At 45.2% G+C, this 22559-nt stretch overlaps 1 protein-coding gene and 2 pseudogenes across 2 annotated transcripts in view; all 3 read left to right on the top strand.

Annotated features, from left to right (window-relative positions):
- Window positions 1-218: 218 nt before the first annotated feature.
- Window positions 219-7345, top strand: LOC128594785 (small nuclear ribonucleoprotein G-like; annotated as a pseudogene).
- A 3025-nt stretch (window positions 7346-10370) lies between these two features.
- Window positions 10371-10895, top strand: LOC128593145 (GTPase RhebL1-like; annotated as a pseudogene).
- A 6345-nt stretch (window positions 10896-17240) lies between these two features.
- DCAF4 (DDB1 and CUL4 associated factor 4) overlaps window positions 17241-22559 on the top strand; it is a 35099-nt gene continuing 29780 nt past the window's right edge. For both annotated transcript variants that reach the window (XM_053601642.1, XM_053601641.1), the window contains exon 1: window positions 17241-17362. The gene's annotated coding sequence lies outside the window, so the exon portion shown is untranslated. The remainder of the gene's footprint in view (window positions 17363-22559) is intronic.

Here is a 22559-nt window from a genome sequence, read left to right as displayed (position 1 = left end):
ATGTAATTAGTGTATCTCCCTTCCTCCCAGAAATGCAAAAAACATTTAGGAGATTTAACCTCACATATCTCCTTCCCAGGTTATGTGTTTTTATTATCATGAATTATTTCAAAATTCTACAGTTAGATTCAAGACGTCTAGCTTCCCAAGGGAGTATGCTGGAGGTCGGAAATTATGTTTCTGATAATCTTTGATCCAGTGGAGTAGTTACCATTAGCAACGCTCACCCTCCCGAGTTGAAAAAATTTATGGACAAGAAGTGATCATTGAAATTAATTGGTGGTAGATATGTCCAAGGAATATTATGGGGATTTTGATCTCTTTATGAATCTTGTCATAGATGAATGTGTGGAGATGGCAACTAGTGGGCAACAGAATATTGGAATGGTGGTAATAAGGCAACAGTACCATCATGTCAGAAGCTCTGGAAGGGGTGGATGGGATAGTAGGGGATAGTAGGGGGACCACAACTATGGAGCACATTGCAAGTACAAGTTGGATCTATCATGTCTAGAACACAAATGTCCTAATGCTATAATTGGGTAAATGATTAGTATGATGTAAGCACTCCAAATAATCAACACACTGAAATTGGCATACATGTATTTATGATCTATGTACAAAAGACTTAATAAAAAAAAAAAAAAAAGAAGCAGCAGCAGCTTTGGAAGGAGTATAAATAATGGCTGTTCAAGCAGAGAAATCCGTGTCCCCTCTCCAATGACTCTGTTTTACTATGATGTCAAAATCAGGTCTTGTACATTTTCATATTCAATTTTTTGTTAAATAAATTTTTCTTTTTTTTTTTTTCGAAATAGAGTCTTTCTATGTCACCCTTGGTAGAGTGCTATGGCATCACAGCTCACAGCAACCTCCGACTCTTGGGCTTAAGCGATTCTCTTGCCTCAGCCTCCCAAGTAGCTGGGACCACAGGCGCTGGCCACATTGCCCAGCTATTTTTTTGTTATTGCTGCAGTTGTCATTGTTGTTTTAGCAAGCCCAGGCCAGGTTTCAACCCACTAGACAAGGCATATGTGGCAGGCACCCTACCTACTGAGCTACAGGCACCACCTAAATAATCTTTTCTAATAGTCAAAAATAAAATAAAATTCTACAGTTGAGGTTCTTTAACATCACCCATGTATTTATCTTTTTCTTTGTCCTTTATTTCTTTGTTTAATCTCCAACAGTTTGACATTATTTTTACTCTGCCTGGGGAAAAAAATGTGCTTTAAATTCCCATTAGTCAGTGTGTTGGTAGTAAACTCCCAGTTTTTGTTTGTTCAATAAAAAGCTTATTTTGGGCTCGGCGCCTGTGGCTTAAGCAGCTGAGGTGCCAGACACATACACCTGAGCTGGCGGATTCGAATCCAGCCTGGGCCCGCCAAACAACAATGACGGCTGCAACCAAAAAATAGCCAAGCACTGTGGCAGGTGCCTGTAGACCCAGCCACTTGGGAGGCGGAGGCGGGAGAATCGCTTGAGTCCAGGAGTTGGAGGTTGCTGTGAGCTGTGATGCCATAGCACTCTGCCCAGGGCGACAGCTTGAGGCTCTGTCTCAAAAAATAAATAAATAAAAATAAAAAGCTTATTTTGGCACCAGGTATTGGTTTCAATAAAATATCTTATTTTACTTTCATTTTTTTGTCAAAATAATTTTATAACTTTGAAATAATCTTAAGAACAAAGAAATTTGCAAGATTAAAGAACTCTTTGTTTTCCTGAAACATTGGGAAATAAGTTGCCAGTATGATATCTAATTCTTATAAACAAGGACATCCTCCTACATAACAAAAATATAAACATCAAAATCAGGAAATTAACTTTATACATTATTACCATCTAATCTAGAGAACCATCCAAGTTTTGCGAATTTTGCCAACAATATCCTATAGAACTGCAGTCCCCAATCCTGGGGCCACAGACTGGTACCAGTTCATGGCCTATTAGGAACCAGGCCTTACTGTGTCATCTCCTGAGCGCCACCTCCTGTCCTATTGTCCACCACACCACCACCCCCATCTGACTGTGGAAAATTGTCTTCCATGACACCAATACCTGGTGCCAAAAGGTTCTGGTCCTGCCAAGAACCAGGCCACACAACAAGAGATCATGGGGGACAAAGCTTCATCTGTATTTGTAGCCACTCCCATTGCTCACATCACCTCCTGGGATCTGCCTCCTGTCCCAGCCCCCCACCACCTACAACCATTGGTGGAAAAGTTGTCTTCTCTGCAACCAGTCATTGGTGCCAAAAAGGTTGGGGAATCACTGCTCTAGAAAACAAAAGATCCGATTCAGATGACATATTGCACTGTTATCTCCTTTAATATGAAATAGTTCGCAGACTTTCCTTGTCTTTCATGACCTTGAAACTTTTGAAGATTACAGAGCAGTTACTTTGTAGAATATCCCTGGAGACAGGTGCATCTGATGGTTCTCACAGTTAGATCTGTTAGATCGTGTGTTTTTGGCAGAAAAGCTACAAAAGTGACATTGTGTTCTTCTCATTGCATCGCATCAGAAGGTACCCAATCTACATTTTTGCCATTGCTGGTGATACTAACTTTGGTCACTTGATTAAGGTGGTATCTGCCAGCTTTCTCCCTTACACAGTCCCTCTTTTTTCCTTCGTAATTAGTACTTTCAGGAGATATTTTTAAATTATGTGTGTATTCTTACTTCATCAAACTTTGGTCCTCTACTCTCAAGTAACCATTGACATTTCTTTTTTTTTTTTTTTTTTTGTAGAGACAGAGTCTCACTGTACCGCCCTCGGGTAGAGTGCCGTGGCGTCACACGGCTCACAGCAACCTCTAACTCTTGGGCTTACGCGATTCTCTTGCCTCAGCCTCCCGAGCAGCTGGGACTACAGGCACCCGCCACAATGCCCGGCTATTTTTTGGTTGCAGTTTGGCCGGGGCTGGGTTTGAACCCGCCACCCTCGGTATATGGGGCCGGCGCCCTGCTCACTGAGCCACAGGCGCTGCCCACCATTGACATTTCTTTGCTGAATTAATTATTACTATGATCATTGCCAAGTACTTGGGATAGTGATTTCCTAACTCCATCATCCCTTCTCCATTTATTCCTGGACATTCTACTATGAGAAAAAGTTTTTCTCTCCTCATTTACCTATTCATTTAATTAGTTATACATATATGGATTCAATGATTCCTACTTACTCAATCAGTTGTAATCCACTACCATCATCATTCATTTTGACATTCAAACAGCCCCAGATTTGGCCAGTAGAAACCTCTTCACATTGGATATTCCACACTCATCGTAGACCTTCTCTACCCTAACCCTGAAAACAGCCATTCTCAAACAATAACAAGGTACTAAGATCTGAACACAGGTGCAGTGTTGTTATTGGAATGCTGCTGCTCCGAGCCCTTGGGTGGCCAGAAGGAAGGAATATGTGCACACAAACACAGGCACATTTACATCCATGTGTGTGTCCATGATTTCACTCTAGTACAGAATTTTTCTTTTCCTTTTTTTTTTTTTTTTGAGACAGAATTTCACTTGGTCACCCTCAGTAGAGTGCCGTGGCATCTTAGCTCACAGCAACCTCAATGTCTTGGGCTCAAGCGATCCTCTTGCCTCAGCCTCCCATATAGGCGCCTGCCATAATGCCCAGCTATTTTTTAGAGATGGGGTCTCATTCTGGCTAGTCTCGAACTCATGAGCTCAGGCAAACTACCCACCTCAACTTCCCAAGTGCTGGGATTACAGGCGTGACCCACCTCACCCAGCCTAGTACAGTATTTTTCAACCATTTTTGTCTCACACACACTTGAGACTTCTGCAGCACACTTAAATTATGTTGATAAAAAAAAAAAAAAAAAGAGTTAGGGCTGGGCATGGAGGATCACGCCTATAATCCCAGCACTCTGGGAGGCCGAGGCAGGTGGATTGCCTGAGCTCACAGGTTCAAGACCAGCCTGAGCCAGAGTGAGACCCTGGTCTCTTAAAACAGCTGGGCGTCATGGTGGGCTCCTGTAGTCCCAGCTACTGGGAAAGCTGAGAAATAGGATCACTTGAACAAAAGAGTTTGAGGTTGCTGTAAGCTATGATGTCATGGCATTCTATTGAGTGCTGTGTGAGGCTGTGTCTCAAAAAAAAAAAAAAAAGAGTTAATGGCTGGGCACAGTGGTTCATGCCTGTTAGCCTAGCACTCTGGGAGGCTGAGAAGGATGGACTGCCTGAGCTCAGGAGTTCAAAACCAGCCTGAGCAAGAGCAAGAGCAAGACATTGTCTCTAAAAATAGCCAGCCATTGTCGTGGGAGCCTGTAATCCCTACTTGAGAGGCTGAGGCAAGAGGATGGCTTGAGCTCAAGAGTTTGAGGTTGCTGTGAGCTATGACGCTATGTACTCTACCCAGGGCGACAGAGTGAGACTCTGTCTCAAAAGAAAAATAAAATAAGAAAAAGATTATACATGGCTCAAAGAAAAAGATTATACATACTGTGCTTTAAACTTCTTCTGAGAATAATTTGATGATTTTTAAAAATTTTCACGACATGGCACAGTGGTTGAAAATCACTGCTCCAGCACCTCAATTCCAATGTAGTTTTCGTAGTTTTCTCTGTCTACATTTACAGCTCCCTTCTCCAACAATGAGAATCTAATCTCCCATTGTTCTCAATCTGTTTCTGTTTTGAATCATGTTATGGGCTGAATTTTGTCCTTCAAAAATTCAGGGAAATCCTGGTATCTCAGAGTGTGACTGTATTTGGAGATGGGGCCTTTGAAGAGGTGATTAAGTGAAAAGGACGTAATTAGGCTTGGCCCTAATCCAATTTGCCTGGTATCCCTATAAGAAGAAGAAATTGGACACACAGAGAGACACTAGGCTTGCCTGCACACAGAAGAAAGGCCTTCTACATGCCACGGAGACAGTCCTCAGAACAAACTAAAACTGCCCTTGAACTTCATTCTCCCAAACTGTGAAGAAAATAAATTTCTGTGTCTAAAGTCACCCATCTGTTGTATTTTGCTATGGCAATCCTATCAAACTGGTATAGATCTATCCAGCCAAAAGAAACCTCATCTAACCCCTGCAAATTGCAAATGTTTTGTGATAGTCCAGCCTATGTGAAGCAAGTTCTGAGAAGCACCTGTTTCTGTAGCACTGCATGCTCTATTTAAATTCAGGATTTACTGTCAACCAGTTGGCTATGCACAATATCAGTGTGTTTGCAGAGACTGGCTTGGTCTTATAGTTAAAGGGTCTGTGGATTTTGTTGCAACTTAAATTCTGTGTGTATTACACTGTGATGGATCCCATTCATTCTGGTGATCTCCCTGTTGGTTTAGCCAATCTGCAGCACCTGCAATGCATATTTACGGAGCACCAGAGAGCACAATCTCTGACAAGGACAGCAGCTCGGAGTTTAGCTTGTCCCTTATAGGGCATTGGTCAGATTGCTACCCCTTAGGAAGTGTGCTTTAAATTGTGCTACCATATTATCTTAATTGATTCAAAATTTCAGAAACCCGAGAAATGACTCTAAATCATGGACCCCAAATCCTTTTCTCACCCACTTTTATTCCTCTTGGAATTTGTGTCCTGACTTCACAAGTCTAAGAATGATTGCCCTGGCTGCCTGTACCGCACGATCTGGTGGGGCCTGGAAGCCCCAGCTGTGCTTTCTCTGCCTCTGACACCTCTCCTGGCAATAAACAGAACTCTGTGGGGGCTTCCCTAATGACTCCTGCAGCAGTGGACAGCAGAGCAGCTCATTAATAGTGGTACCAGCACTGTGGAGCTATTGGGAACAAATATGTATTTGGTTCCAGAAAATAAGCCAACCCCACCATTAGACAGTTACAGAAGTGCCGTGAGAAAAAGCCATTTGTAGAAAGAGAAGCGTATTTTGCTGAAACCTCCACTGGAAGATGAGGTGCTCAAAGCTTCCCCGGCAGAAACACACCACGGATGCATTTCAGCCTGGTTTGAGGAGTTGCTTCTTTAGAGGGGAAAAAAATTGACGCATGTAATTGTTCCAAATCTTACTGCCTACCTGGTTTCTTTTGCATTTGAATTTCTGTTTACCACTGATAGGAAGATTGTCTTTAGGGCACATGAGGAAGGGAATGGGGAAGACTTCAGCTTCCATTTAGCCCTAGCAATCTACAGAAGCACTTGAAGCCAACTGAATTCATGAATCAGGAATCCCATGTGTGCCCTGTGCCTGGGGAGGGTAGGCTTTTTAAAATTAGATGGAAATGTTCCTGGCCCTGGGGGAGCGCATAGGATGAGTTTTTAATGGGGGTGGGGGTCATAGATGTATAAAATCAGATAAACCAAGAAGGCTAGAAGGCTAAAGTAAAGAATTTTTTCAGGTCCGAATTTTGCCTCTGCCATCCCACAGCTTCCATCTAGCTGATGAGTCAACAATGATGGATTACATGCTTTCGCAACAGTTTTTTCTTGCTCTTATTCTGTGGGGTTTCCCCCCTTGTCTCAATCTATAGCTTTTTAATGTTTATAAAGCTGTTAAAACAAATAAATTCAGGGCGGTGCCTGTGGCTCAGTCGGTAAGGCACCAGCCCCATATGCCGAGGGTGGCGGGTTCAAACGCGGCCCAGGCCAAACTGCAACCAAAAAATAGCCGGGCGTTGTGGCGGGCGCCTGTAGTCCCAGCTACTTGGGAGGCTGAGGCAAGAGAATCGCTTGGGCCCAGGAGTTGGAGGTTGCTGTGAGCTGTGTGATGCCACGGCACTCTACCAAGGGCCATAAAGTGAGACTCTGTCTCTACAAAAAAAATAAAAAAAATAAAAAAATAAAAAAACAAATAAATTCAGTCACAGGGAGCAATGCACATTTTTAAAATATTCTTTTATCTTGCTGTGGAAATGAATGATGCTCATGGAAGCTATAGCAAGGTACCCTTCCTGTGAGCCCTTCCTCATTCTTTAGTGAAAGACCATGCTTGGAAGGAGACCTGCTAAGTTTTCAAATATCTAACAGAGAGGGGTTTTATTTTATTTTATTTTTACAGACAGAGTCTCAATTTATCACCCTGGGTAGAATGCCATGTTGTGACAGCTCACGGCAACCTCTGGCTCTTGGGCTTAGGTGATTCTCTTTCCTCAGCCTCCCAAGTAGCTGGGACTATAGGCGCCCACCAGAATGCCTGGCTAAGGGGGGGGGGCAGTTAAAACTTCTGTTTTAAAAATTATTTGAAGAACCCTCCAAATAAAAGCAAAATTCTTGGCATAACCATTGCAATGGCTTGTATGTGTGTCCAAGAAAGGGCCCTATTGGTCCTTATGACCAGACCCCTTCCTATGGCAGGGAGTGGGGAAAGGCACAGCTAAGGATAAAACCTAACGAAGCCAAAAATGACACTACTTGGAAAATCTAGATGCCTGGAGAGGTAGAGTCACAAAAATGTGCACATCGCTGGGAGTGGTGGTTCACGCCTCTAATCCTAGCACTCTGGGGGATCAAGGGGGATAGATGGCTTGAGCTCAGGAGTTGGAGACCAGCCTGACCAAGAATGAGACTCTGTCTCTACTAAAAATAGAAAAACTAATCACATCATGGCAGGAGCCTGTAGTCCCAGCTTCTTGGGAAGCTGAAAGCAGAGGATCTCTTGAGCCCAAGTGTTTGAGTTTGCTGTGAGCTATTAGGCCACAGCATTCTAGCCCAAGGTGACAGAATAAGACTGTATGTCAAAAATAAATAAATAGTTGTAGACACAAAAATGTAATCTTAAAGAGCCTGTTTTGAAATAGAATACAATTCGATGGTTCAAAAGAACAATTAACAGAAATGTAGGCAGGATAAAGAGAAACTTTAGTGCACCCAAAGGCTAGCAAGAGTGGGCAGCTATTATCATCAAGAGGATCAAAGGAACAGGGGAGAAAATTTCTGGGGCCTAGAGTGAGGCCACTGCCAGAAAACACATCCCAAAGCAGGGAGGGAGCAAACAAAATCCTCATTTCTCTCTTCTTTCACCCGCCTCTCTATTACTGGTACATTTTACTGGTTGAATTCAACCAGACGGCTGGCAGCAGAGTGGCCAAGGCAATGATGCATTTTGCAGATATACACAGAGCAGGCCAAAGAAGGGTGGAGAGTAGATGGGAGAGGGGAGGCACAGAAAGACAACAGTCACCTAACCCAAAGTAGCACCCAGTCACTTTTCACAGCATTCTGTTTTTCATTACACTTATCATTACCTGGTGTTTAATTTTTCTCTGTCCTCCCAGTCTCACCATTAGAATGTAAACTTGAAAGCAAACAATTTTTCCGTCTTATTTAAAACTGTACCCTTAGGGGTGAATTGCCTGAGCTCAAGAGTTTGAGACCAGCCTGAGCAAGAGCAAGACTGTCTCTAAAAAATAGCTGGAGGTTGTGCTGGGTGCCTGTAGTCTCAGCTACTTGAGAGGCTAAGGAAAGAGAATCGCTTAAGCCCAAGGAGTTTGAGGTTGCAGTAAGCTGTGATGCCTACAAAATGAGACTCTGTCTCAAAAAACAACAAAAAAAAAAAACTGTATCCTCATATGGCAGTGGTTTTCAACCTTCCTAATGCCACGACCCTTTAATACAGTTCCTGAGGATCTCGACCCACAGGTTGAGAACCGCTGTCACATGGGATGCTGGAGCACAAGAGGAGAGAGGAAGTATCCTCATGGAAGGAAGGTGGAAGGTATGACCCAGCAGATTTTTAGAGCCTCAGTGGGTTGAAGAGGGCTTCTGTATTGGGGACCAGGTAGAAGCAGAGACAGAATATGGCTACATACAAAGCCAGTGATAAAACAAAAACACAAATTAAAGATAATGGGAACTTCATTGTTAGAGAAGAGATACATAAGAGAAAAACCTACTATCAGCCCTGTAGTGATAACTGGCAGTTTTGGTATGAGCTCATGGTTTTCCAAATAGATGGACAGATAGTTGTACAAGTAAATAAAGATATAAATGTGTATATGTAAGGTGTAGATGTGTTTTCCCAGCTGTAACCACTGAGAGGGCCTTGGGACAGGGATACCCTAACAGCAATGAGCACACTTAGCAGTCAGATCTTGACTTCTAAATACCAATTTCCTTAAATGGAGTTTAAATTAAATTGAATTAAACTGAATGTAGATGAGATTAGATTGTAGCAGTCTACAGTGTTGATATCTTGATTTTGATGGCTATGGTTATACTTTTTTTGTTTGTTTGAGACAGAGTCTCATTTCGTCATCCTTGGTAGAATGCCCTGACGTCACAGTTCACAGAAACCTCAAACTCTTGGGCACAAGCAATTCTCTTGCCTCACCCTCCTGAGTAGCTAGACTACAGGTGCCCACCACAATGCCAGGCTAGTTTTTTTTTTTTTTTTTAAGAGAGGGCCTCTCGCTCTTTCTCAGTCTGGTCTCAAGCTGGTGAGCTCAGGCAATCCCCCCACCTCCCAGAGTGCTAGGATTACAGGCATGAGCCACTGCATCCAGCCTATAGATATTTAGGAGAATGCCTATGTTTGCAGAAATTGTAAACGAAAACTCTTCCAGGCTAATTGGGCATCAAGTCAGTACTTACTCTAAAGGAAAAAGAAAATTCTGTAGTTGAAGTTTTCTGTTAGTTTGTAATTGTTTCAAAAAAGAATTTTTTAGCCAGGCGTTGTGGCAGGCACCTGTAGTCCCAGCTACTTGGAAGGCTGAGGCAAGAGAATCACCTAAGCCCAGAAGTTGGAGGTTGCTGTGAGCTGTGTGATGCCAAGGCACTCTACCAAGGGCGATAAAGTGAAACTGTCTCTACCAAAAAAAAAAAAAAGAATTTTAGCTCACTGCCTTGAACTTCTCACCTTAAGCCGTAAGCCATCCTCCCATCTCAGCCTCCTGAGTTGCTCACAGGTGTGAGCCAGTGCATGGAGCAAGAATTTTCTTAATTAAAAAGAAAAATATAGGGTGGCACCTGTGGCTCAGTGAGCAGGGCACCAGCCCCATATACCGATGGTGGTGGGTTCAAACCCAGCTCCAGCCAAACTGCAACAAAAAAAATAGCCAGGCATTGTGGCAGGCGCCTGTAGTCCCAGCTGCTCGGGAGGCTGAGGCAAGAGAATCGCCTAAACCCAGGAGTTGGAGGTTGCTGTGAGCTGTGATGTCATAGCACTCTACCAAGGGTGATACAGTGAGACTCTTGTCTCTAAAAAAAAAAAAAAGAAAAATATAGAGATGTGCTGTGTTGTGATCACTTGGCCCATTCCCGGAGGGGGTCTTGTTTTGGTTTCCCTCTAGCTAGCCCCTGGAAGCTTCAGGGTGAGCGACTTTCCTGCACCCACTGCCGCGCCTTCCTGTACCCTGACCTGCTCTTCTTTGGGTGTTTCAGCCCGCAGTTCTTCAAGCCCCCAGGGTGGACTCCTGCCATGCCACTGGTCTGCTACAAGATGGTCATCCTTGGATATCACTTTGTAGGGAAGACTTCATTGGCACATCAGTTTGTGGAAGGTAAGTTCTTGAAAAGCTACAATCTCACCGTGTGGAATACTTAAAGCAAGATAGTGACTCCTGGCAAAGATGAATTTCACCTACAGATGGTGGACACAGCAAACAGGACAAGTACAGCATTCTGCTCTATTCATTCATCATTGGGATCCATGGTTATGTACTTGTGTATTGTCACCTCTCTGCATAGCTTCCAAGTCATTGAGAGTCTGTACCAAAAGCTACACAAAGGCCACAGGAAAACCTGGCTGCCAATGGTGCTAGCAGGGAAGAAGGCAGATCTCTCTCCAGCCAAAGAGTTGCAGATAGTGGAAAGGAAGAGGCTGGCAGAGTCCTGGGGTGCAACGTTTATGGAGTTATTTGCTCTAGAGAATCAGCCACTGACTCAAGACATCTTCACCAAAGTTATCCAGGAGATTGCCTGTGTGGATAATTCCTATGGGTAAGAATGTCATGGGAGCCCTTGGGTGCTAAATAACTGCCTTGTTTCTACCCCTGGCACTTGCCAGGCTCCAAATCGGGGCAAGCTCTCAGGACTTCACAGGTATGGTTGCCAGCTGTGAGGCCAGTAAGCCCTCACAGTCTGGCATCCTCAAGTTTGCACACTTCCTCAAGGCTTCAGTGACCTGGATGTCAATGTTTACAAAGGGGCAAGGGTATCTCATGGGCACTGACCTCTAGCCCTCTGTTTTGCTAAATGAGTCCTGTTGGAATCTGTGGGATTGGGATATAAGTCTTGGGCATTTTTTATCCAGGGCCATTCCTCCTAAGTAGCTTTTGGGTGTAGGTTGGGAAAAGGGAGCTGGGGACTCCTGAAGTAAAGCTGGCTCCCTGGGGTGACAATGTATATATGCAAATAAACTGATAAATCTTTAAAAAAAAAATGAAAGAAAAAGAAAAATATACCACATCTCTAGCACCTAGAAGAAGTCTAGCACTCTAAGTGCTCAATAAATATTTGTTGAATGAATTAATGAAGTATATACACAACTATAATAAATGCACGCTTATTAAAAAAAGACACCCACATATTAACAGTGATTTTTTTTTAGAGGGATGAATTTATCATAGGTAATGTATATTTTCACTTTGTGCTTTTCTGTTTCTTAAGTTTTCTGCATCAAGCATACATTATTAACTTTTTTTTTTTGAGGTAGTCTCACTGTGTCGCCCTCCATAAAGTGCTGTTGTGTCATAGCTCACAGCAACCTCCAACTCTTAGGCTTAAGTGATTCTCTTGCCTCAGCCTCCCAAGTAGTTGGGACTACAGGTGCCCGCCACAATGCCTGGCTATTTTTTGTTGTAGTTGTCATTGTTGTTTAGCAGGCCTGGGCTGGGTTCAAACCCACCAGCCCTGGTGTACATGGCCAGCACCCTAACCACTTGAGCTATGGGTGCCTAGCCAATTTTTTTTTCCCCTGAGACAGAGTCTCACTCTGTTGTCTCAGGCTAGAGTGCCGTGGATTCATAATTCTCAGCAACCTCAAACTCCTGAGCTCCAGCAATCTGCCACCCTTGGCCTCCCAGAGTGCTAGGATTACAGGCGTGAGCCACTTTGCCTGGCCCCTCATTGAATATTAACAGAGTTATTACATAGGTGCTTATCTGATCATGAAAATAGATGTATCAAAGGAATTTTAAACTACATTTCCTCATATTGAGTGAGGGCATTTCCTTTTTATATATTGTTTACAGCCAGTGCTCAATTTTTTGTTGAGTTTATTTGCAGGAACATTTTATAAGAAAAATTAGCCCTGGCCAGGTACAGTGACTCACACTTGTAATCCTAGCATTCTGGGAGGCTGAGGCAGATAGATCACCTGAGCTCAGGAGTGCAGCACCAGCCTGAGCAAGAGCAAGACCCAGTCTCTATTAAAGAAAAGAAAACCTAGCTGGGCATTGTGGTGGGTGCCTGTAGCCCCAGCTACTGAGGAGGCTGAGACAAGAGGATCACTTGAGCCCAAGAGTTTGAGGTTGCTGTGCTAGACTGATGCTATGGCACTCTTCTCAGGGCAACAGAGTGAGACTCTGTCTCAAAAGAAAAAAGAAAAATTAGCCCTTACCTGTAATATGAGCTGCAAGGTTTTTCTTGTTTGTTTGTTGAGGTAGAGTTTCACTATGTCGCCCTTGGTAGAGTGCTGTAGTGTCACAGCTCACAGCAACCTGAAAGTCTTGGGCTTAAACAATTCTCTTGCCTCAACCTCCCAAGTAGCTGGGACTACAGGTACCCGCCACAACACCCGGCTATTTGTTTGTTGTAGTTGTCATTGTCGTTTAGCAGGCCCAGACCATTTCAAACCTGCCAGCTCCAAAGAATGTGGCCAGCGCCCTAACCACTGAGCTACGGTGCTGCACCCCAATGAGCTGCAAATGTTTTATACCAAACTGGCATATTCCTTTCAACTCTCATTACATTTTTTTGCCTTGATAGCACAAACTCTGGAAACAGACTGCTTATTGTGTTTGAATCCTGGCTCTGCCACTTTGACCTGCTATGTGACTTTGCACAAGTTACTTAACCTCTCTGTCACTCAATTCATCAGTAATGTGGTGATATTAACAGTATCTACCTCACAGAGTTATTCAAATTAAAAGAATCAATATGTGAAAAGGGCTTAGAAAATATTTGTCACAGGGCAAGGACTAGAAAAATATTATCTTGATTTTTTTTTTTCTTTTATGTAGTCAAAGTTAATGTCAATTCCTTCCAAATCTCATTCAAAGAACAAAATAATTTGCCTGGTCTGCAAATTCTGCAGGTGAAATGAAAAACATAATTATTTTTACTTTTGATGGTAATACACATCTAGATTCTAAACCAGGGGTCCTCAAACTGCGGCCCACGGGCCACATGAGGCAATGTGAATTATATTAATTCCCACTTCGTTTTTTACTTCAAAATAAGATATGTGCAGTGTGCATAGGAATTTGTTCATAGTTTTTTTTTTTTTTAAACTATAGTCCGGCTCTCCAACGGTCTGACAGACAGTGAACTGGCCCTATGTTTAAAAAGTTTGAGGACGCCTGTTCTAAACCATAATACTAGTAGAGGGTACTTAATGGGAGAAGGGTAAGGTGCTTTATCATCACAGCATTTACTACTCAAGACAAACTTGCAGGACCCTCATTTTACCTGTGAGGAAATTGAGGTTGAGATCCCACAGACTTGCCTGATGCCAAGCTTCTTTTGTGCATTGATTTGCAAATGTTCTTTAATCTTTTTCTCGAATTACAGATCCCCAAGGCATATCCGGTGCCTACCCCAACATCCCCACAGTGGATATTGGTACAGCTGGAAGTTTGCCATTCATTCACTCAGCAAGCCTAAGCCAACTCCTCTACCTGAATTCCTCCAGGGAACCCAGCTCTTCTACATGGTATCCAGCCTGACTCCTTCCACAGAATTCAAATCTTACAAACTCCCCTCGGAAATGTGTCTCCCATCTGCCCCACCCCCACTCCTGGTGACACCACCATGGTTGGGAACTGACTACCTTTCACAAGGATTACTACTGCAACTAGCTCCTAAGAAGTCTCCCAGCTGACTTGTGCAATCTTTCCTGTCCAATCGCCTCCACAGTGTTCCAGGTGATGTTCCCTGAAGCACACTTCTAGCCCTGTCACCCCCCAACTCTCAAAACTTCAGAGCCTCCTACTGCCTACTCTTTCCATGGCATGAGGGCCTGCACTACCAGCCCCAACCCACCTTGCCAGTTCTGCTTCCAAGACTCCCCATCCCCTCCAGCTAAGACTACTCCTCTAACAGGTTCCAACCATACTGTTTGTTCAGCTTAGAATTTCTCTCTCATTTGATTGTCCCTGGACTTCTGGGGGCGGGGAAGAAGAATTTTTCTCTGTCAACAAAAGAGAAGCAATACTCTGTAAAATAATTTAAAGAGGTTTATTCTGAACCAAATTTGAGGACCATAGCCCAGAGCCATACCCAAGAAGCCTTGAGCAAGGGGACTCAATGGTTGGGTTACAGTTTGATTTCATACATTTCAGGAAGAGAGGAATTACAGGTAAAGTCAGAAATCATTATGTGGGAAGCACACATTGGTTTGACCTGAAAAGTTGGGACATCTCAAAGTGGGGGCTTTTTATAAATGGGTTTAAAGATTCTTCAATTGACAATTGGCTGAAAGAGTTGGCTTTGTCTAACAGACTAGGAGTCATCGAAAAGGAATGCTTAAGATAAGGGTCTGCTAATCAGAGACAAACTACTGGTCATATATTTGTTGTATAAATTAAGGACCTGAAGGTTTGTCCTGCATAGCCTTAGACCTGTTAATGAACTACAAATGATGTCTCCAAGGAAGGAGTAGGCATGATGAGCCATGTCCCACCTCCTTTCTCATGGCTAGCAATTTAGTTTTAGGGTCTCCTGTTGACCAAGAAAAGGTCCAATCAGTCAGCTGGTGTAGGGTGGGGGGAGCCTTAAGATTTTATTTATGTATTTATTTATTTTTGAGACTGAGTCTCATTCTGTCCCCTGGGGTTGAATGCCCAGGTATCATAGTCAGAGAGGATACCTGGGAAGGGCGAGCTCTAAGAGAACACGGGTCTTCTCAAGGAGACCCCAAGGATACACCTGCAGGGTCCTCTCCATGGTGACTCAGCTCTTAGGAATTTGTAGACTTAACTTCCTGGGACCTGAAAATTTCCACTTCTGTGAAATGGTATAGTTTTGTGGGGGCTGGAAACAGCATCTCCCACTTGATTCAAACTGACCAATGAGAAAGGTACCTGTGGGATGGAATTTTTGACTAGAGATAAAAATAGACAGTCCTAGCCACTAGGGGAGTGTGGCCATTTGAATTCTTCTATGCCTTAAGCCCCTCCCACTTAAATAAAGTCCTTCCTCTTATAAACATGGTGTTTGGGTACTCTTTCTCTCCATTGGGCTTGGTATTCCTGCAACAATAGCTCACAGCAACCTCAAACTCTTGGGCTGAAGTGATCCTCTGCCTCAAGTTTCCTCAGCGACTGGGACTACAGGCCCCGCAGGTAACCCCCAGCTACTTTTCTATTTTTAGTATAGATGGGGTCTTCCTCTTACTCAGGCTGGTTTAGAACTCCTGAGCTCACAGGATCCACCTGCTTTTGGCCTCCAGAGTACTAGGGTTACAGGCGTGAACCACCATGCTCAGCCAAGATTTTTAGTTCACACTTCCTTCAAGGTCGCTCAAGCTTCACAAAGATGTCCTTTTTTCTGACTGTATCCATTTCTCTCATTTCCCTTATCACCTAGCTCCATTCTACACCCCACACTTACTTGTTTGTAAACATCTGGAGAGCAGGAATCCTACCATGCTTCATATCTGCTGAAATACCATCACCAGGGGTACAAATGATAAACCCCACAATCTGGCTGCTAATGGCTACAGCCACTCACAGCACCAGGGTGAGCCCAACACACGGTGTGGCAGGTCCTCCAGCAGACCCGGCTTTCCTCATAAAACTGTACCTTTTGGCCAAGAGTCCATCACAGAAAGCTTCCATTTTCTTTTTTTTTTTTTTTTTGGTAGAGACAGAGTTTCACTTATGGCCCTCGGTAGAGTGCCATGGCATCACACAGCTCACAGAAAGCTCCCATTTTCCTTTCAGAAGAACTCAAGGGCGTCAGGTGATACCTGGAACAAGCACTGGTTGTAACACACAAACTCGGAGGTGGAGAGGACCCCACAATGTTAGATCAATTTCCTGGTTTCAGCAGGAGAAATCAAGGCCCATACCAGGGAACCTGGGCTGCACAGCTAGCGGGAAAATAGACTTAGAACTGAGGCTGCCAATTGCCAGTTCAGGGCAAGCTCTCTGCAGCTTGGATCTGCCAAGACCTGAGGTCGCTGCCAAAGACGCCACCACCTGTTTACCACTTAACTACTTTTTCCTCTTCCCTCATCTCAGTCCCCTTGACCTGTCTTTTTCTATTTTTTTTTTTTTTGAGACAGTCTCACTTTGTGACCCTCAGAGTGCAGTGGCGTCATAGCTCACAGCCACCTCAAACTCTTGGGTTCAAATGACCCTCCTGCCTCAACCTCTCGAGTAGTTGGGACTACAGACGCCCACCACAACGTCCGGCTAGTTTCAGAGAGGGGAGGTCTCGCTCTTGCTCAGGCTGGTCTTGAACTCTTTTTTTTTTTTTTTTGTAGAGACAGAGTCTCACTATTATGGCCCTCGGTAGAGTGCCGTGGCCTCACACAGCTCACAGCAACTCCTGGGCTTAAACGATTCTCTTGCCTCAGCCTCCCGAGTAGCTGGGACCACAGGCGCCCGCCACAACGCCCGGCTATTTTTTGGTTGCAGTTTGGCCGGGGCCGGGTTTGAACCCGTCACCCTCGGTATATGGGGCCGGCGCCTTACCGACTGAGCCACAGGCGCCGCCCTGGTCTTGAACTCTTAAGTTCAAGCAACCCACCCGCCTCGGCTTCCCACAGTGCTAGGATTGCAGACCTAAGACACCGCGCCCCGTCCTGTCGTTGGCCTTTCCGCAACAGAGGCAAAAGGGCTGCTTAGGGCCGACCAGTGGCGTGCTACGCAGGAAGGAATCCACCACTTCGGTTGAGCCCAGCAGCAAACTCTTCCGCGTCCCTCGCCGCGCCCGGCCCTCCCCGAGCGTGCCGACCCCGCCTCCAAGCACGCGGGTCCTCCAAGCACTCGCCAGGCCTGGGCGGAGCTGAAGGCACACGCCCCGCCCCCTCCGCAAGATCGCCCCTATTGACGTTGACAGACAGAAGCCGCGTCCAATGAGAAGGAAGGGGGTCCTCCTTAGCCCTATCGGCTGCGATACCACAAAAGCAGACCCACCCAACAGGCTGACGCTACACCTTGATCTTTCTAGGTCCTTCCACGCTTCGCTTTTATTTCTGTGGCGCGGAGCTCCAGGGGGAGCCGGAGAGGACCCTCTGATCAGGTAGGCCCGTGCTGGCTGTGGGGCCGGTTGACGTCGGTCCGAGGGCTGCCGCTGCCGGCGCCGTAGAGCCTGGGGTGAGACCGGGGCGTCGCGGGTGAGGAGGGCCGGGAAAGGGGCGGGGAGGCACGAGCACGTGGAACGCCGGCTGGGCCCGGCGTGGCGGGGCTGGGCCGGTGCTCCGCCCGTGCGGCAGCGCTGCGTTCCGGGGTGCGTGGGGTTTGTCTGGTTCTGCTAAGTCGGATCTGCACCCTTAAAATCAGAGGGAGGGTATGGCTCCTCAGGATCTGACTGGAAAGCGCGTTTTTCTAAGCCCTGAAGGCTGAAGTCCCTACCCCGATCTGGCGGGGGCTGGACTGGTAGCCCTTGGGCGGTTTCCCCCATAAAAATCCAGGTCGTGGTCGGCCTTTTCAGACAGGTCAACCCAAGAGCAGACCAGTCTGGCGCGCTTACTAACTGCTGGGCTCTGCTGACTGCTTTCCCGGCGTGGCGTGGTTGTCCCGCGCCGAGGGGCGTAATTCGGGTGGCGCTTGCCCGGGGTCACGCAGGAACCAGTGAGTGGCAGAGCCTCGGTTTGGACCGGGCCTTCTCCGTGTGCGTTCAGTTCCACACCACGGTGTGTGTCAGCGAGAAAGCCGGCCGTTCTCCTACCGCGGTCTCCCCTGTGACACACCTCTCCCTTCGGTGGTCTCTTGATAACGTCTGGTGAATCGAACTGCAGCGCTAGGAGGGAAGAAAACGGAAGGGGACAACTTCCCAGTAGAAACAAAACCCACAAATCTCCAAACTCTGGTTTTAAATAATAATGGAGAGTATAGTTGAAGTGGTGTCCTGAGGGTAACCAGCCCAGGGGTCCGACCCACGGAGAGGAGTGGTGGTAGAATTTCTCCTGTTCCACTGCTGTGTTTTTGGGGGCAGGGTATTTAGCCACTTAAGCGTCAGTTTCCTCATTTGCAGAATAGGGTTAAAAACTCCAGTTCAGGGTGCGTGTTAGTATTATAAAAGCCCTGTCCCTTGAAGTGTTTCTTAAGTGTTAACAGAAAACTTGACAATTTTTTTTTACGCTAAGCAGATATTCCTAATTGAACTGTCTGCATTTTTCTGCTTCACACCAGCCATCCTCCGTGTCTGTCTGTTGCAAAGGCCATCTTGTATTTGGCTTTGCAAGCCCGCACCATTAGCATTCTCCTCCTTGCAGACCCGTGGCCACCAGGATCTTCCCCCACTCCCTGTTGTTGGATTTTTAGGCGGTTTCTCACTTTGAACTTTGTAGTATGCTGTAGTAAACAGATCTTTTTTGTTTTTGAGATATTACTAACATACTATAAAATTTATCCTTTAAAAAGTACAATCCAGGGCGGCGCCTGTGGCTCAGTGAGTAGGGCGCCAGCCCCATATGCCGAGGGTGGCGGGTTCAAACCCAGCCCCGGCCAAACTGCAACAAAAAAATAGCCGGGCGTTGTGGCGGGCGCCTGTAGTCCCAGCTGCTCGGGAGGCTGAGGCAAGAGAATCGCGTAAGCCCAAGAGTTAAGAGGTTGCTGTGAGCCATGTGACGCCATGGCACTCTACCCGAGGGCGGTACAGTGAGACTCTGTCTCTACAAAAAAAAAAGTACAATCCAGGCTCAGCGCCTGTGGCTCTAGCGGCTAAGGTGCCAGCCACATATGCCTGAGCTGGCCAGTTCAAATCCAGCCTTGCCCCACCAAACAACAATGATGGCTGCAACCAAAAAACAGCTGGTTGTTGTGGTGGGCGCCTGTAGTCCCAGCTAGTTGGGAGACAGGCAAGAGAGTCGCTTGAGCCAACAGGAGGTTGCTGTGAGCTGTGATGTGAGGGCACTCTACCCAGGGCGACAGCTTGAGGCTCTGTCTCAAAAAAAAAAAGTACAACCCGGTGTTTTTATTTTATGGGTGAGATTGTACAACCATCACCCCTATTTACTTATTTTTTAAGATTTTTTTCTTAGACAAAGTTGCACTCTGTCACCCTTGGTAGAGTGCCATGGTGTCATAGCTCACAGCAACCTCAGACTCCTTCCTCAAGCAATTCTCTAGCCTCAGCCTCCCAAGAAGCTTGGACTGCAGGCACCTGCCACAACCCCTGGCTATTTTTGGAGACAAGATCGCTCTTGCTCAGGCTGATCTTGAACTCCTGAGCTCAAACAATCCACCTGCCTCATCCTCCCAGAGTGCTAGAATTACAGGTGTGAGCTACTGTCCCCAGCCATCACCCCTGTTTACTTCCAGACATTTTCTTTTTTTTTGCAGTTTTGACCAGGGCTGGGTTTGAACCTGCCACCTCTGGCATAAGGGGCCGGCACCCTGAGCCACAGGTGCTGCCGACTTCCAGACATTTTCATCTCCTCTTGGCCCTATCGTCTCAAAGTCCCCATTGTGGAACTCCAGCTCAGGGCCCTTAGTCATGTGCTAGGCAAGGCCCCTCCAACCTGCCTGGCTCTGTGGGAAGGTGGAGCCTCTTTTCTGCCCTGTGGGTAGGTCTAGGTAGGATAGACCATCTTGCCTCCCTGAGAAAAGAGGGAGGAGATCCCAATCCCAAGGCAAGTGGGGCACCAAACACCAATACTGCCAACCAGTCCTGACCCAGTTCCGTGTGGCACTGTCTTTCCACCGCTAGGCCTGGCCTGTCAAGAGATTGAGTCAGGCGAAGAATAGAGTCTTGAAGGCAGGGAAGAGATGGTGATTAGGGAAACTGCAGGACTCAAAACAAATGAAGCACATTGGAGAGTACTGCAAAATTTTTGCCCTTCCGGTGTGGAAAACTTTGCCACAAAGCTGACTTCATAGTAAATGAACCTCTTCAGTGGTTCGTCTGTGAATAGTCTGTGTATGCATAATACTTTGGAAAATGGGGCCGAGGGAGTAAATTTATGCTTACTCGAAATGGAAGTACACATTGGTCATTTCAACAGTGATATTCCTAGTGATATGTGATCTTCTAGATAAATGTTTTGAGTACACATGCAAGTGTGAGAGACAATTTCTTGGATATGTTGCCCAGGCTGCAATGTGGTCAGTGGCTGTTTTTTTTTTTTTGTAGAGACAGAGTCTCACTTTATGGCCCTCAGTAGAGTGCCGTGGCCTCACACAGCTCACAGCAACCTCCAATTCCTGGGCTTAAGCGATTCTCTTGCCTCAGCCTCCCGAGCAGCTGGGACTACAGGCGCCCGCCACAACGCCCGGCTATAATTATTTTTTATTAAATCATAACTTTGTACGTTGATGCATTTATAGGGTTCAGGGTACTGCTTTGATACACAATGTGAAATTCTTACATTGAACTAAGTAACACATCCATCTCAATTGTACTCATTTCTTAGTAGTTTTGAAATGTACCATTACATCATGCACATTAGGTAAGGTCCCCCCAAATATCCTCTCTCCTCCCCATAGCCCCCTCCCCTCCCCTTTCTCTCCTCTTCCCTTCTACTTTCTGGACTATAGTTATGTTTTGCCATTCATATGAGTGTGTAGGTGGTTATATATTGATTTCATAGTAGTATTGAGTACATTGGATACTTTTTTTCTTTCTTGAAATATTTTACTGAAAAGAATATGTTGCAGCTCCATCCAGGTAAACGTAAAAGATGTGAAATCTCCATCTTTTTATGGCTGCATAGTATTCCATGGTGTACATATACCACAATTTATTAATCCATTCAAAGGTCAATGGGCACTTGGGCTGTTTCCATGTCTTGGCTATTATGAATTGGGCTGCAATAAACATTCTGGTGCAAATGTCTTTGTTGTAAAATGATTTTTGATCATCTGGGTATATACCTAGTAGAGGAATTGCAGGATCAAATGGTAGGTCTACTTTTAGTTCCTTGAATGTTTTCTTTTTTTTTTTTTTTTTTTTTTTTTGTAGAGACAGGGTCTCACTTTATGGCCCTCGGTAGAGTGCCGTGGCCTCACACAGCTCACAGCAACCTCCAACTCCTGGGCTTAAGCGATTCTCTTGCCTCAGCCTCCTGAGTAGCTGGGACTACAGGCGCCCGCCGCAACGCCCGGCTATCCTTGAATGTTTTCTAAACTTCTTTCCCTTCTCTCCACATCCACGCCAACATCTGTAGTTTTGGGATTTTGTGATGTGAGCTAATCTTACTGGAGTTAGATGATATCTCAGTGGTTTTGATTTGCATTTCTCTGATGATTAAGGACGATGAGCATTTTTTCATGTGTTTGTAGGCCATGCACCTGTCTTCATCAGAGAAGTTTCTGTTCCCAGTAATGTATTTCTGGTGTTGCTTCAATTGCCTGGGGTGGGGGGAGACTCCACATAAAATATTCTCCCAGGCCAATTTCTTCAAGTGTTTTCCCCACACTCTCTTCTAGTATTTTTATAGTTTCATGTCTTAAGTTTAAATCTTTTATCTAGTGAGAATCAATTTTTGTTAATGGTAAAAGGTGGGGGTCCAGTTTCAATTTTCTACAGGTTGCCAGCCAGTTCACCCAGCACCATTTGTTAAATAGGGAGTCTTTCCCCCAGTGAGTATTTTTGATAGGCTTGTCGAAGATCAAATGGCGATAAGTAGCGAGGTTCATCTCTTGGTTCTCTACTCTGTTCCATAAATCTACTGCTCTGTTTTTGTGCCAGTATTAGGCTGTTTTGATCACTATAGATTTATAGTATAGCCTGAAGTCTGGTAATGTGATACCTCCTGATTTGTTCTTATTTCTGAGTAATGTATTTGCTATTCGAGATTTTTCTGATTCCATATAAAATGAAGTAATATTTTTTCAAGTTCTTTAAAGTATGACAATGGTGCTTTAATAGGGATTGCATTAAATCTGTAGATTGCTTTGGCTAATATGGACATTTTAACAAGGTTGATTTTTCCCAGCCATGAGCCTGGTATGTTTTTCCATTTGTTAACATCTTCAGCTATTTCTTTTCTCAGAGTTTCATAGTTCTCCTTACAGAGATGGTCAGTGGCTATTAACAAGTCTCAGTCATCATAGCGCACTGCAGCCTACAACACTTGGCCTCAAGCTATCCTCCCACCTCAGCCTCCTGAGTCTGAAATTTAGGGGTGCCACTGAGCCCACCTTTTTCTTCTTCATTTTTTTTTAAGATAGTTGATTGCAAAGCATTTTGTATATTAATGCACTGTACCTATTTGGTAACACTATAGAATGTAGAGATAAAAGCCAAAAGATCTACCATTTGCAACTTCAGTTCT

This window comes from Nycticebus coucang, chromosome 9 (genome assembly GCF_027406575.1).
Source record: "Nycticebus coucang isolate mNycCou1 chromosome 9, mNycCou1.pri, whole genome shotgun sequence".
In the NCBI taxonomy this organism is placed as follows: domain Eukaryota; kingdom Metazoa; phylum Chordata; class Mammalia; order Primates; family Lorisidae; genus Nycticebus; species Nycticebus coucang.
Note: the sequence above shows the minus strand (reverse complement) of the source record. Positions and strands in the feature narration are given on the sequence as shown.